General features: G+C 42.9%; 1 long non-coding RNA gene across 1 annotated transcript; it reads left to right on the top strand.

Annotated features, from left to right (window-relative positions):
- The first annotated feature begins 123 nt into the window (after positions 1-123).
- Positions 124-5,658, top strand: LOC114598856 (uncharacterized). Its single transcript, XR_003707173.2, has 3 exons — positions 124-363; positions 5,173-5,424; positions 5,598-5,658. It is a non-coding gene; the product is annotated as an uncharacterized LOC114598856 (long non-coding RNA).
- Positions 5,659-11,691: the final 6,033 nt, after the last annotated feature.

Below are 11,691 nucleotides of genomic sequence, written 5' to 3'. Positions count from 1 at the left end.
CGGCTTCTCGGAGCTGCGGGACTCGCGCGGCTCGCCGACGCACACGTCACCACTTATTCAAATCAGGATCAGGCGTTGCGGGTAGACGGCTCTGCAACTCCCGCGGCGGGAAAGAGGAGAGGTTTGCGGAGAGCGGCACCTGGCGGGGGGAGGACCGTACAGCGCTGGGAGGGCGAGATACGGGGTCGTGCAAAAAAGGGTGGATTTGATGGACGGTGGAGGAAGGAAGAACCTGTTTTTTGGGCGGGGAAAGAATTATGGTTTGCGGGAAATAAGTTTGCCACGCGGAGTTGGAGGAAAGGAATAGCTGGAATGACTGACGGATCCCCCTAAATAGATGGACAGCTGTGGAGAGGCTGCCACGTGAGCTTCGATCGCCTAGGTTTTGTTTTCGAAATGAGACTCAGGTCTCTTATCACTGATTCCCCGCTCAGGATTATCCACCTTTTCCCAATGTGCATATACCTGCATTGGTTATTATGATGTCCTAAATGCAGATGGGGGTATCTTGTTCTATAGATCGGATGGAATGAACCTCCTTTGCTTTTTTTCTTGTTGGTAAGCAAGGGAGTGGCTGGGGGAGACACATAATCTCAAAGACTCTCCCCAACTCTCTGGCGTTTCTGTTGCTGTCCTTAGGAGCCTGTGACGAGTCTAAGTGAAATAGCTCCCTTCCGCGGCCAGAAGACATTTTAAGTTACACGGTGACTAATAGGACCTACAACAAAACGTTGCAGTGCAGAATACTCCTGTTCACTCTTACATCTGTGCCCTTCTACACGATGCTGCACTTCAGATGTTGGGATTTTGGTCTTCCAGATGCTAAATGACAACGGCCACCACCCCTGGCCATTAAGCCATGCATGCTGGAATTCATGCAGTTCTGCAGCATCTGGAGGGCCAAAGTTCCTCACCCTGCTCCATTGCAACCCTTCTTCCAGCTTGGTTTTCTATTCTTTCCATTCCACAAGAGTCACTCTATGCTCGACAATAGCAATCCAAAATTTTATGTATTTCTTCAAAGCTTGGAGTTCCTTCAGGCTTCCTTACTATTGCATACTACTAGACTTAGTCTACCCACCAACTCTATCATTGCGTCTTGAATCACATTGCTGTAGCAATAATTGAACAGCTTAGTGTGCACACATGTGAGGGCAGGTGCCTATCATGTATAAACAAGCATCTACATAGCACGAGACAACATTGCCTTGCATTCAATCATGTATCCTGAGAAATATCCTACTGTCTTTGGCACACTGACTTCCATTTGCTGTTGGTATGTTGTCACTGTTGGTTCATTTATTTGCTTATAATAACATGTTTTCAGTCTGCCAAGAGATCATTGAGTTATAATTTGCCCTGCTAAAGTGGTAGATCTTTTCTGAAACTTGGTCCTGGAAGGAAGGTGCAAAAATATCACTGGTGGCAAACCACCTTTAATTTAAATGAACTCTAGACAAGAACAAGAACTTAGACTTAGACTGCTCCTGGAATAACTCAAAGTATATTGCTGACACTGCCACAGAACGAACACCAGGGAGTGTGGTCTTTCTCCTTATAGGGCATTACAGATTCTTTACATCCACCCACCCATGTTCCCTTGGCATCCATGCCAAGGCAGCATGCCAGGACAGTCAGAGGCTTGCATGCCAGAAGGAAACAGCCTGTTAAGGGATGTTTTTTCCACCTTCTGTATCTGCACTCAGTCTTTTTGAGCTCTGGGGCTTGAATCTGAGAGGTTTGTTAGGGCAGGTGCATCCAGACCTTTTATTTTTCACAACAGTGCATAGGCTGCAGACGCACCATGGCAGAAAGGAAAGGAACAGCACCATGGGGTTTGTTCCACATAAGCATGCTGCTGTCCTGTGTGTGGTCTCCTGCCCCATGACAGGGATGGGGAACCTGGGGCCCTCCAGAGGCCATTGGACTCCAGTTCCCATCATCCTCAGTCAGCATGGCCTATAGCTGGAGGTTGTAGGAGTTGTAGTCCAATAACACCTGGAGGGCCACACCCCTACTGTATGTTTTCTTTTTTTAAGCAGACCATAGGCTTGCTTCAGAAACAGCTTTTCACAAATGCTAATTAATAAAGGACATGACTTAACATCCTCTATCCAGTTTCCTGAAAACCTAGCAAAAGTTACCCATAACAGGTCACAGAACTGGAGCTGTGTTTCTCAGAAAATGTAGTCAAAGGTAATACATCAAAGTTGTATTACCAGTGCTTTACTCCTGGTCCCACAGCTATGAGGAATCAGTGCAATTAATACCTAGAATATTCAGTAACACTGTAATTATTTTAGAAGTGAGAAGAGTACTTAAAATAAGGCACAGAATGCATGCACAAATCTCAGAAAGTGTGCAGTTGCTCCCAGAGCTTGATCCTGACCCTGCAGACTGCGCTGACAATCCCATAAGTCACATGATTGTTTTGTTGAGGCTATGGCTGGGAGACTTCTGGGAGCAAATTGCACAGTTCTTAATCCTACGCACAACTAAGAGTGTGTGTTGGCTTCCAAAACTTATGAGCAAGACTCACATTATCATGCCATGTATTGTTCCTGCTGATACAGTAGGTGGCACTTTAGCAGCACACAATTTTAATACCCAGTGGCGACGGAATATTAACTTGGAGGGTTATCTTTTATTAAAGGTGTAAAAATAAATGTTTTAAAATATAATTGTCAGGTCTATCTGGCAAAATGTAAAATCCATTGTCTCTAGGCATGAGTCATGCTGGGGCTTGAAAGGCAAAATTAGCCATAATTATGGCATTTTAGAATGCAAGTGCGATAAAATGAATCGGAAGACTGTGCTGTCTCTCTGCGTACTTTCCTCTTGATAACATATACCATTGATTTGACTCCTGCAAAGCAAAGGCTTTAAAAGGTATCTTCAAAATAGAATGGTCAAAGGAATGAGAAATAACAAGTCCCCCAACAGAGTAATAATTACATTTATACTGTCAGTTCATATTTACTTTTACAATAAGTAAAACATTTACTCTTCAGAATTGGACCAAAATGTATCACGTATTTCTAGCTCTGAAAAGACTTAAAGCAGCTGTCAGGGGCTCAGGGGCTGGGCCAAAGGGGAAAGAGGAGTTGGAGAGCGAAGGGGAGGAATCTGAGGGGAGCTTAGGAGGGTATGACAGTGACCCGAGAGATTCCATGAGTCTCCAGCGAATCAGAAGATTCTCAGAAAGAGGCGCCCAGGGTCAGGGCAAGGGGGGCCAGCGGTGAGTTCCCAAGCGGCAGCTGGAGATCAGGGCCAGCTTCCCTGCCAGAGTGTAGCGGGGGGAAGAAACCCACAGATCAGAACCGGCATCCACTCTAGCAGGGAGAGAGAGAGAGCCAGAGCTGACCACGCCTCCGTCGGAGAGTGGAGGGGCGGAGCAGAGGTCAGTTCCAGCCAGCCCCTCCGAAAGAGGAAGCAGTGACGGGAGCAGTGTAGCCGTTAGGAGGAAAGTTGCCGGCTGGGCGCGCGCGCCAAGTTCAAATGTGCAGGCGCGTGGGTCAGCAGAAAATCCGGATTGGGAGCCAGGTCCCAAAGCCCGCCGGAGACAGGGGGAGGAGTCAGAGGAATCCGCCTCCGAAGAGTCCAGGAGGGGTGGAACCCCAGGGGGCAGGAGGACCCAGAGGAGAAAAGAGCAGAGGAAGAGGTGGAGCAAAGCTAGGGTGTTAAACTGGTGTAGGGGAGGGGAAGAGTCAGACGGAGCTTCGACGGTCTAGAGTTACAGACGTAGGGATGCGCGCCACGGATGTAAAACCAACAATGAACTTCAATAAAGACTTCTGTATATAAAGAGACACTGGCGTTGGTCCTTTGTGAGCTGGGACCTGAGGCACCCCTGACAGCAGCGTTCTAAGTTTCCTACATAAGTGCAAATGTTTAAACATTTCTTACATGCTTTTTTTGTCAAGACTGAGGTGCAAAGGCACATACAGTGGTACTTCGGGTTAAGTACTTAATTCATTCCGGAGGTCCGTTCTTAACCTGAAACTGTTCTTAACCTGAAGCACCACTTTAGCTAATGGGGCCTCCCGCTGCCGCCGTGCCGCCAGAGCCCGATTTCTGTTCTTATCCTGAAGCAAAGTTCTTAACCTGAAGCACTATTTCTGGGTTAGCGGAGTGTGTAACCTGAACCGTATGTAAGCTGAAGCGTATGTAACCCGAGGTACCACTGTACCAATGAAATGCGGAATGTTTCCTCAGAATGACTTTGCTTTCATGAAATCTCTTTCAGTGCCAAACACTGAACCCAATATCTGCACAGTCTTTATCTGTGCTTCCTTTCACGAAATGAGGTGTGTGATCCGCACCCCAAAGGGCTCTTCAATGTGATCGAGTATCCTAGAATAAGAACTCAATTAAAGGATGACTTGCATGTGTGAAACTGGCCTCATATGCAGAATCCATATGCAGCGGCTTCTGTTGCAGAATCATAGAATTGTAGACTTGGATGGGACCACAAGTCTTATCTATTCCAACTCACTGCAATGCAGGAATCTCTTGCCCGACGTGGGGCCCGAACCCACGACCTTGAGATGAAGAATCTCATGCATCTTATATATCACTTAAACCAAAATCCACTTGAACGAATGATCACATGTTCAGTCAGAAGCAACTGAATTCTGTGTTATATTGAGTAATGTAGAGGCATGTATGAATCAGTCCTGTATTTATCCTTTGAGAGTTAAGTCCTCCTAACAAGATACTGTATAAAAATATAAATATCAAAAAAGTCCTCCTTACAAGATGAGAGGCTTCTGTTTCACCCTGGGATAAGTAACAGGGTAAGGCAGGGATGGGGAAACCTGTGGCCCTCAGATGTTGTTTGACTGTTTTGGGTGAGCAAATAACGGGGTAAACAACGACAGAAATGCTATCTCTGGTGGATGCAATTTAGTATGCAGATACAGTCTCCTACGGCTGAGCCAATTAAGTCAGTAAGGGAATGTGTTGTAAGACCCTGAAATTCCTGGTTTATTTATCTACTGGTTATTATTTTGGAATAATGACTACTCAATTTTAATTGTATAAGTAAGGCCTAACATCTTGTAACAAATGTGTTACTCAGATAGCACACTATGGGCCAGCTGTTCAGATTGCTGGCTTCGCCGGAATGAGTAATGGTCCCGTCTGTAAGATTATTTATTTATCAATTTGCAGGATTTATAACAGGGTTCTTGGGACAACTTGCAACATTTTAAAATTCAAAAGAATACTGAAGTACAACAACAAGTCCCAGAGAATAAAAACAGCTTAAAGCTAAAATGTATTAAAAGGTCCTAGAAACAGAAAAGAGGTTTTCCCTGCTGCTAAAAAGACCGTAAGGGAAGTGCCAGGTGAGCTTCTCTGGGGAGAGAATTCTACTGCACGGATGCCACCATTGAAAAGGCTTCATCCAGCTCTCCTATGAGGGTAAGTAGTCATAGACTGGGCTAAGTAGTCATAGACCAATGGCCCCGTTATCTAACTGTTGTCTCCTGACTAGTTAAAGAATCAGTGCCTCCTTCTATAACTGTTGGTTTCTTTGGGGTAATGGGGTTTTCGGCTGTGGGGATCACTTTTCAGGGCTCTCTTGATCTCCTCAGGTGTTTGGGAACCAGCCACTCAGGGTTCAGGACACACGGAGCAGACTGCAATGTCTGTGCAATGTCTGTGATCTCCTTGGATCTGCAGTTGCTGAAGGACTCGGCATCTGAGGAAGTCTTGACCTGTGGCCACGACAAATGCTAAATGTGTGCCATGGTGGCGCTTTTGGAATTAAGAAGAGCTCAGCTCTGGCTTTGATGGTGAGGCTACCCAATCTTATTTCAGAGATAATCCCCTCATCTCTTGAGCTGTTCCTACAAACCTCATGCATTCAGTGAATTTGTGTGGGGAGTGAAGCGGGCTGTGCCATGCACCTGATGCTGAGTCATCTTCTGTTGGCCATGGCCCCTTGTGGTGTTTGTGAGAAGGGCCTTATAAGTGTACATGAAAAAGGAATCGTCTGCATGTACGGCATGCCCTGTATCCAGGGTTCCTGAAAGCATGGGAGACCTGGACACACAGCCGCCAACATTTCTCTGACGAAAATAGGCGCGTCCAATTCCATCATCATTTTACTATTTATACTCCACCCATCTGACAGGCTTCCCCCAACCACATCATGTGTCTTACAACATATATAAAAAATAAAACATTATTATTATTATTTTAAAGAAACCCTTCCCTATACAGGGCTGCCTTCAGATTGCTCTGGGGTTGGATAATTCCACACCCTGCAACATTTATCCAATGAAAATAGGGATGTCCTAAGTAAAAGTGGGACATTCTGGGATCAAATCAGAAACTGAGACAGGTTCTGTAAATCCGGGACTGTCCCTGGAAAATAGGGACACTTGGAGGGTCTGTGGACATGTATAGGGCCCATACTGCCCCTTTCTCAGTAACACTGAGTGCATAGCCATCAGGGACATGGTCAGCAAAATTATGTTTTTGCATGTGACCAGCATGCACAGCCCTGCCCCCTGCTCATGTTGCATCTCACCTGCAGAAAGTTCAGCCTATGACTTCTGCCTATCCACTCCTGTTTTCTTGCCTGATGCAGTTAACTTGACTACCCCGCCCCCCAGCTTCGTGGTTTGGGTTGATTTCACTTTATTAAACATTACCTTTTATCTGTTGTCTTTATTTTTGCACATGTCTAATCTGGAATAATTAAGGCATTCTCAGATCAGCTGCCAGGAGCCCTTCTATGAAATGCACATTTAAAAATAATATTTTTTTTTTTTAAAAAAAAGCAATGGCTTTTGCTTTGTGCATATCTGATCACTCCTGGGAATAGCTCCTACTTGCCTATTTGTCCCAGAGGAAAACTTGTGTGAAAACAGCCTCATTCAGTGCCATCTAAATCTTACTCTTTGGGAGGAAAGAAAACAAGGATCAACATTCTCTGAAATTAGTTAATGAGATAACAGTGGCACAGCCATGCAAACTATAATCCACAGTGTTTTGAAACAATAATGATTTTGTTGTTGTTGTTTCAAAATATTTTTTATTAGTTTTTTTAAACATATCATTTTCAACAGTAATTAAACATACGGTACTTTTACATCTAATTCAAATTTTTGATTTCCATCAATCCTGTCTGAAAATTTTCCAATCTAATCTCTCAATGTGCATTTCTTATCTTCCCTATTACATTTCAAACTCATAACCAATATCTCTATCTTTTTCTACTTTGTAACACTGCATATATTTCTGCTTACAAAACTTCTTGTAGTCCTACTAGCGTAATTTGTTGATTACAGTTGCTCTTCAAATAATTCATATACTTCTTCCAATCTTCTGTAAATCTCTGGTCTCGCAGGTTTCGAATCCTTCCTGTCATTTTGTCCAATTCTGCATAGTCCATTAGGTTTTGATGTTTTTTTTAATGCAAATATGGGGAACTTGTGGCTTTCCAAAAGTTGTTGGACTTCAACTACTACCAGCCCTTCTAGGGAACATAATGGAACATTTGTATTTTGAAATAATTTTTACCACAGGCTTTTGTGTTCATGTCTTACAGGTGGGCTTCCCATAGGCATCTGGTTGGCCTCTGTAAATACAGAATGATGGGTTAGATGAGTCTTTGGCTTGATCCAGCAGGACTTTCCCTTAGGTTTGTGGGTGACCGCAGGATTTTTTCTGAAGTGGGGGAATTGATTAGAACAGGACAGAGCTGGTAGATCAGGTGACTAGGCACCTGATTACTGCTGAGGGCTAGACTAGGTAGGCTTACCCTCTGACAAACTTCCATGCTAGGTGTACAAATCGATTGCTTCTCAGTGGGTCGGCCTAGTATCCACTCACCAGCTGAAGTATGCAGTTATTTTCTGGGGTCCTTTCAATTTCCTTTTTGAAATGAAGCCAATTGGATAACAATACTGAACTACATTGCAGGGCTGTCCTACACTCACTCATTATCTCCTGACACCACTGCCCAATCATAACTACACTAAAATCTTGGGACTGCCACACATCCAGATTTCCCCAGGTATTACCAGGATTTCAAAGGTAGAAGTGATGCCTGGGAGGTGGAATTTCCATAAGGCTTGTCCTGGATCTTTGGCAAGTAAACAAAAAAAATCGTGTTTGGGGGTTTCCTAAAAAAAGCAACTATGGCAACCCTATTTCTACAGCAACCACTACTCCGGGGGGGGGGGGGGGGGACACAAAGAAACAAGGGACTCAGCTACATTCGTAAAGAAACAAAGAATTGAATGTGTTTTAAACATGCAACACCAGATGGTGCCAGAGAGCAGGAATTGTTTAAAATGACGTTTCCCATAGGAATTTTTTTGTTTGTTAAAATGAACAGGGAAGTTCTTCCAAACCATGAATGTGTCATTCTGCCCTTTTTGTTAATGGGCTAGCTCTGCTTCATTAAATGTGTATCATTCCTATGACCCTCATTCATTGGCTAAAAACACTGAAATGTAGGAGCAGGCTCGTTTTGCATGAAACAAACAATGTCTGCACATCTTGCCTCCTACAAGGACTGGAGTTTTCATAGTTTTTTTTAAAAATATATATGGTGATGGTGGCTCATCTGGAAGAGGTAATAATGCTCACTTTCATCCCCCTTGCATAAACACATGTAATATTATTGGGAAGTCACATTTCTTTGAAATGAGAGAGATCTTTCTACACGTTCTTGCTGAAAACAAGAAAATAAGGGAGCCCCAAAGCAATCCACCAATCTAGACAATGCTAATTTATTCCACTTCTGTTTTCACAGGAACACTACTTAGTGCTCTGTTCCCAAAGCATTTTGCAAATGTGTGAATTTTGTAAACCATCAAGCAATGTGCTATTGTTTATAATTTGCATATATATATATATATATATATATATATATATATATATATATATGTAGGCTCTCTGTAATAGTAGTGGAAAACACCCCCCCCCCCAAGCATCATAACATTTTAACTCTCTTGGTCTCCTACAACGTTTGTTCCAATTTTAAAGTGTGACAGACTTTCAGTAATAGAATTTCTGTAACAGATGCTTATAGAGGGGTGCTCACATGTCACTCAAGCTGACATCGCTTGGAAGATATTTTCTTCAACATGTAATTGTTGTAAAAGATAAAAGATTAGCGCTTGCATGTAAATCTCTCGTTACATTAAATGAAGAGTTCATACCTCCTGAGAATGTGCCAAAACAAAACCCAAAAGATAGCAGTAGCTCTAATAAAAATGCTAATACATTTTTTAGCAGCCATGCAGTATAATATCTGCACTCTTTTTTATTTATTTATTCCCACATGTCAGTTTTTCTTTTCCTTTGTCATCAATCTCAGTGCTCGGATTTTTATTTTATTTTGCTTCATTTATTATAAATGCAGGTTTGTTGGTTGGTTTATTGACAGCGATCTTTGTGATTCAGATTCATTGCAAAATTATCCCGTTGTCAGGTCTGCAGGCAGAGAGAATGCAATGCCGCAGAGAGCACATCCCTAGTCTGAGCTTTGGGCCCCTTGGCATCTAGCCGTACAAGTTAGCAACAATACCTACAGATTTTTCCCAATTGACTCACTAGGGTGGAGTTGCTTCAACACAGTGGTCTTGGTTGCATCCGTCAGGAAAGCTCAGGAGAAGGTAGGAGAAGGGTTTCTCAGATGGAATGCCTGCCTCACGTGTCATTCTCCATGGTAAAACACTGTCCCAGTTTTGCCTTTTGTAGATATCTTTTAATATTGTTGCTAAGGGATCCCACATGCACCGATGTTATCTAGGTTTCATTCCTATTCCATGGTTCCTTCCACATTTTAAACACTGGATGCTTTGCTATATGTGGCATTAAAATTAAGGTTCTTCGTGAGCTCTTCATATACTGACATATTATCCAGCAGTGGCTTTCTCTACAGTCAAGATCAGACATAGGCAAACTCGGCCCTGCAGATGTTTTGGGACTACAGTTCCCATCATCCCTGACCACTAGTTCTGTTAGCTAGGGAAGATGGGAGTTGTAGTCCCAAAACATCTGGAGGGCCAAGTTTGCCTATGCCTGGTCAACATCTTTTTATAAGTTTACTTACAAATAAGTCTGCTTTAACTAAGGGACATATACAATGTTAATTAGTAGCTGCCTCTTTGGAGGTTCTGTCCTTTTAATTGGTTCCTGTTCAATGTGGTTATGGGATAAATGACGAGTGGTCCCTTTACCAGTGTCTTAGACCATGTAAAAAAATGTACCTGGGTGTCATCATGATCCCAATTTCATGGTTTATATCTATTTTCCAAACCTACAGCTTCTTATTCTCTGGCTAACCTCTGTGGTGTTTTGATTGGTAACAACCTCTCATCCAATCAGCACGGATGATTTTCTTCTGCACATTGCACTTGTCAAACAGATATTTTCAATAGCAGGGCTCCCATTTGGAAATAAATAACTCACGGTGCACTTGAGCTTATTGCTCTTCCAGCAAAACCCAGGCCTTTATTTGCCAGCAATTTAGCTGACATTTACAATACAGATTTGGATTTTCTTTATAGCCACTGAAGGCCCAGCTTGGATTTCATAAAACACATATCATATAATGGGCAGAGAGATATGTGGGAAGCATCTATGGATCAAGCTGTTACATCCACCTTCTTCCAATCAAGTTATAATTTTAGGTCGCAGGACTTTTCATTTTGTGTCCGGATTCAGATATCCAATTACAAAATACACACACCTCTCCTCAAGTGTGAAGGGTGCGCATGTGCACAAATCGAGGCATGCAGTCTTTCAAAAAGTGGCAAACAGGGCTAAATGTAGCCTTTTTTAAAAAAAGGAACATGCACCAAATACTGATGACAGTTGCATGTATTTTGTGCTGGGACATCTGTACTTGGGTATAATTTATAAACTGATAATCAGTTCTGAGAAAACATGGATCTAATATAAAATTAAAACATGTTCATGAAAGGCACATCTTGTGAATTCACAGCAGCAGACCATTTTTGTGATGGCACCCAAGAATTTCGCACTTAGCAATTTCTGTGGATAACCTTACAGATGTATAAATTATCATGCTTGTAAACTCTTGTGGACAATAATGTTAAGGAATGGGCCAAACTTTTCTGCTGTAGACTTTGGAAAGCAGAGAATGATCAAGATGAATATATATTCACCTCCACCCCAAATGATTTATCTAGGTGAGACACAGCTCAGTAAATAATCAGACCAAAGCTGCAGATGGGGTCTTGATTCCAGGAAGCACAAAATAAATCCAAGCAATAACACAAACATGGATTTTTTTTCAAGTCTCTTCACGGCACACAGATCTTTCGGCATCCAAACCATCTCAGCCTCTGTGCCACGAGAAATATATTTATGTTCTAAGGCAAAGTAAGTTTATGGCATTTCAAATTCCTGAAATACATTGTGCCAATGAGTGAAAAGGGTTTGAGAAATATTTCCAGATATTTCTTTTTGAAATAGCAAAGCAAATTGTCCTCTATCCAATATCCAGTGCCGTAGACTGCCTATGGGATGCTGACTGAGTGACTGTGGGAGAGGGGGCAGGGGGAGGGTGGAACAATGGCTGGGAGATGGAATGGAACAGAGTTTCCTAAAAGAGGGCATGGTTGACTGACTGGAACCCTGAACAGGAGCTCTTCACGCTGCAACAATAGACTGCAGGTTCTGGAACAGAGGACTGGCTTG

This window comes from Podarcis muralis, chromosome 5 (assembly GCF_964188315.1).
Source record: "Podarcis muralis chromosome 5, rPodMur119.hap1.1, whole genome shotgun sequence".
In the NCBI taxonomy this organism is placed as follows: domain Eukaryota; kingdom Metazoa; phylum Chordata; class Lepidosauria; order Squamata; family Lacertidae; genus Podarcis; species Podarcis muralis.
The sequence above is the reverse complement of the archived record's forward strand: the minus strand, read 5'-3'. Positions and strand labels throughout refer to the sequence as shown.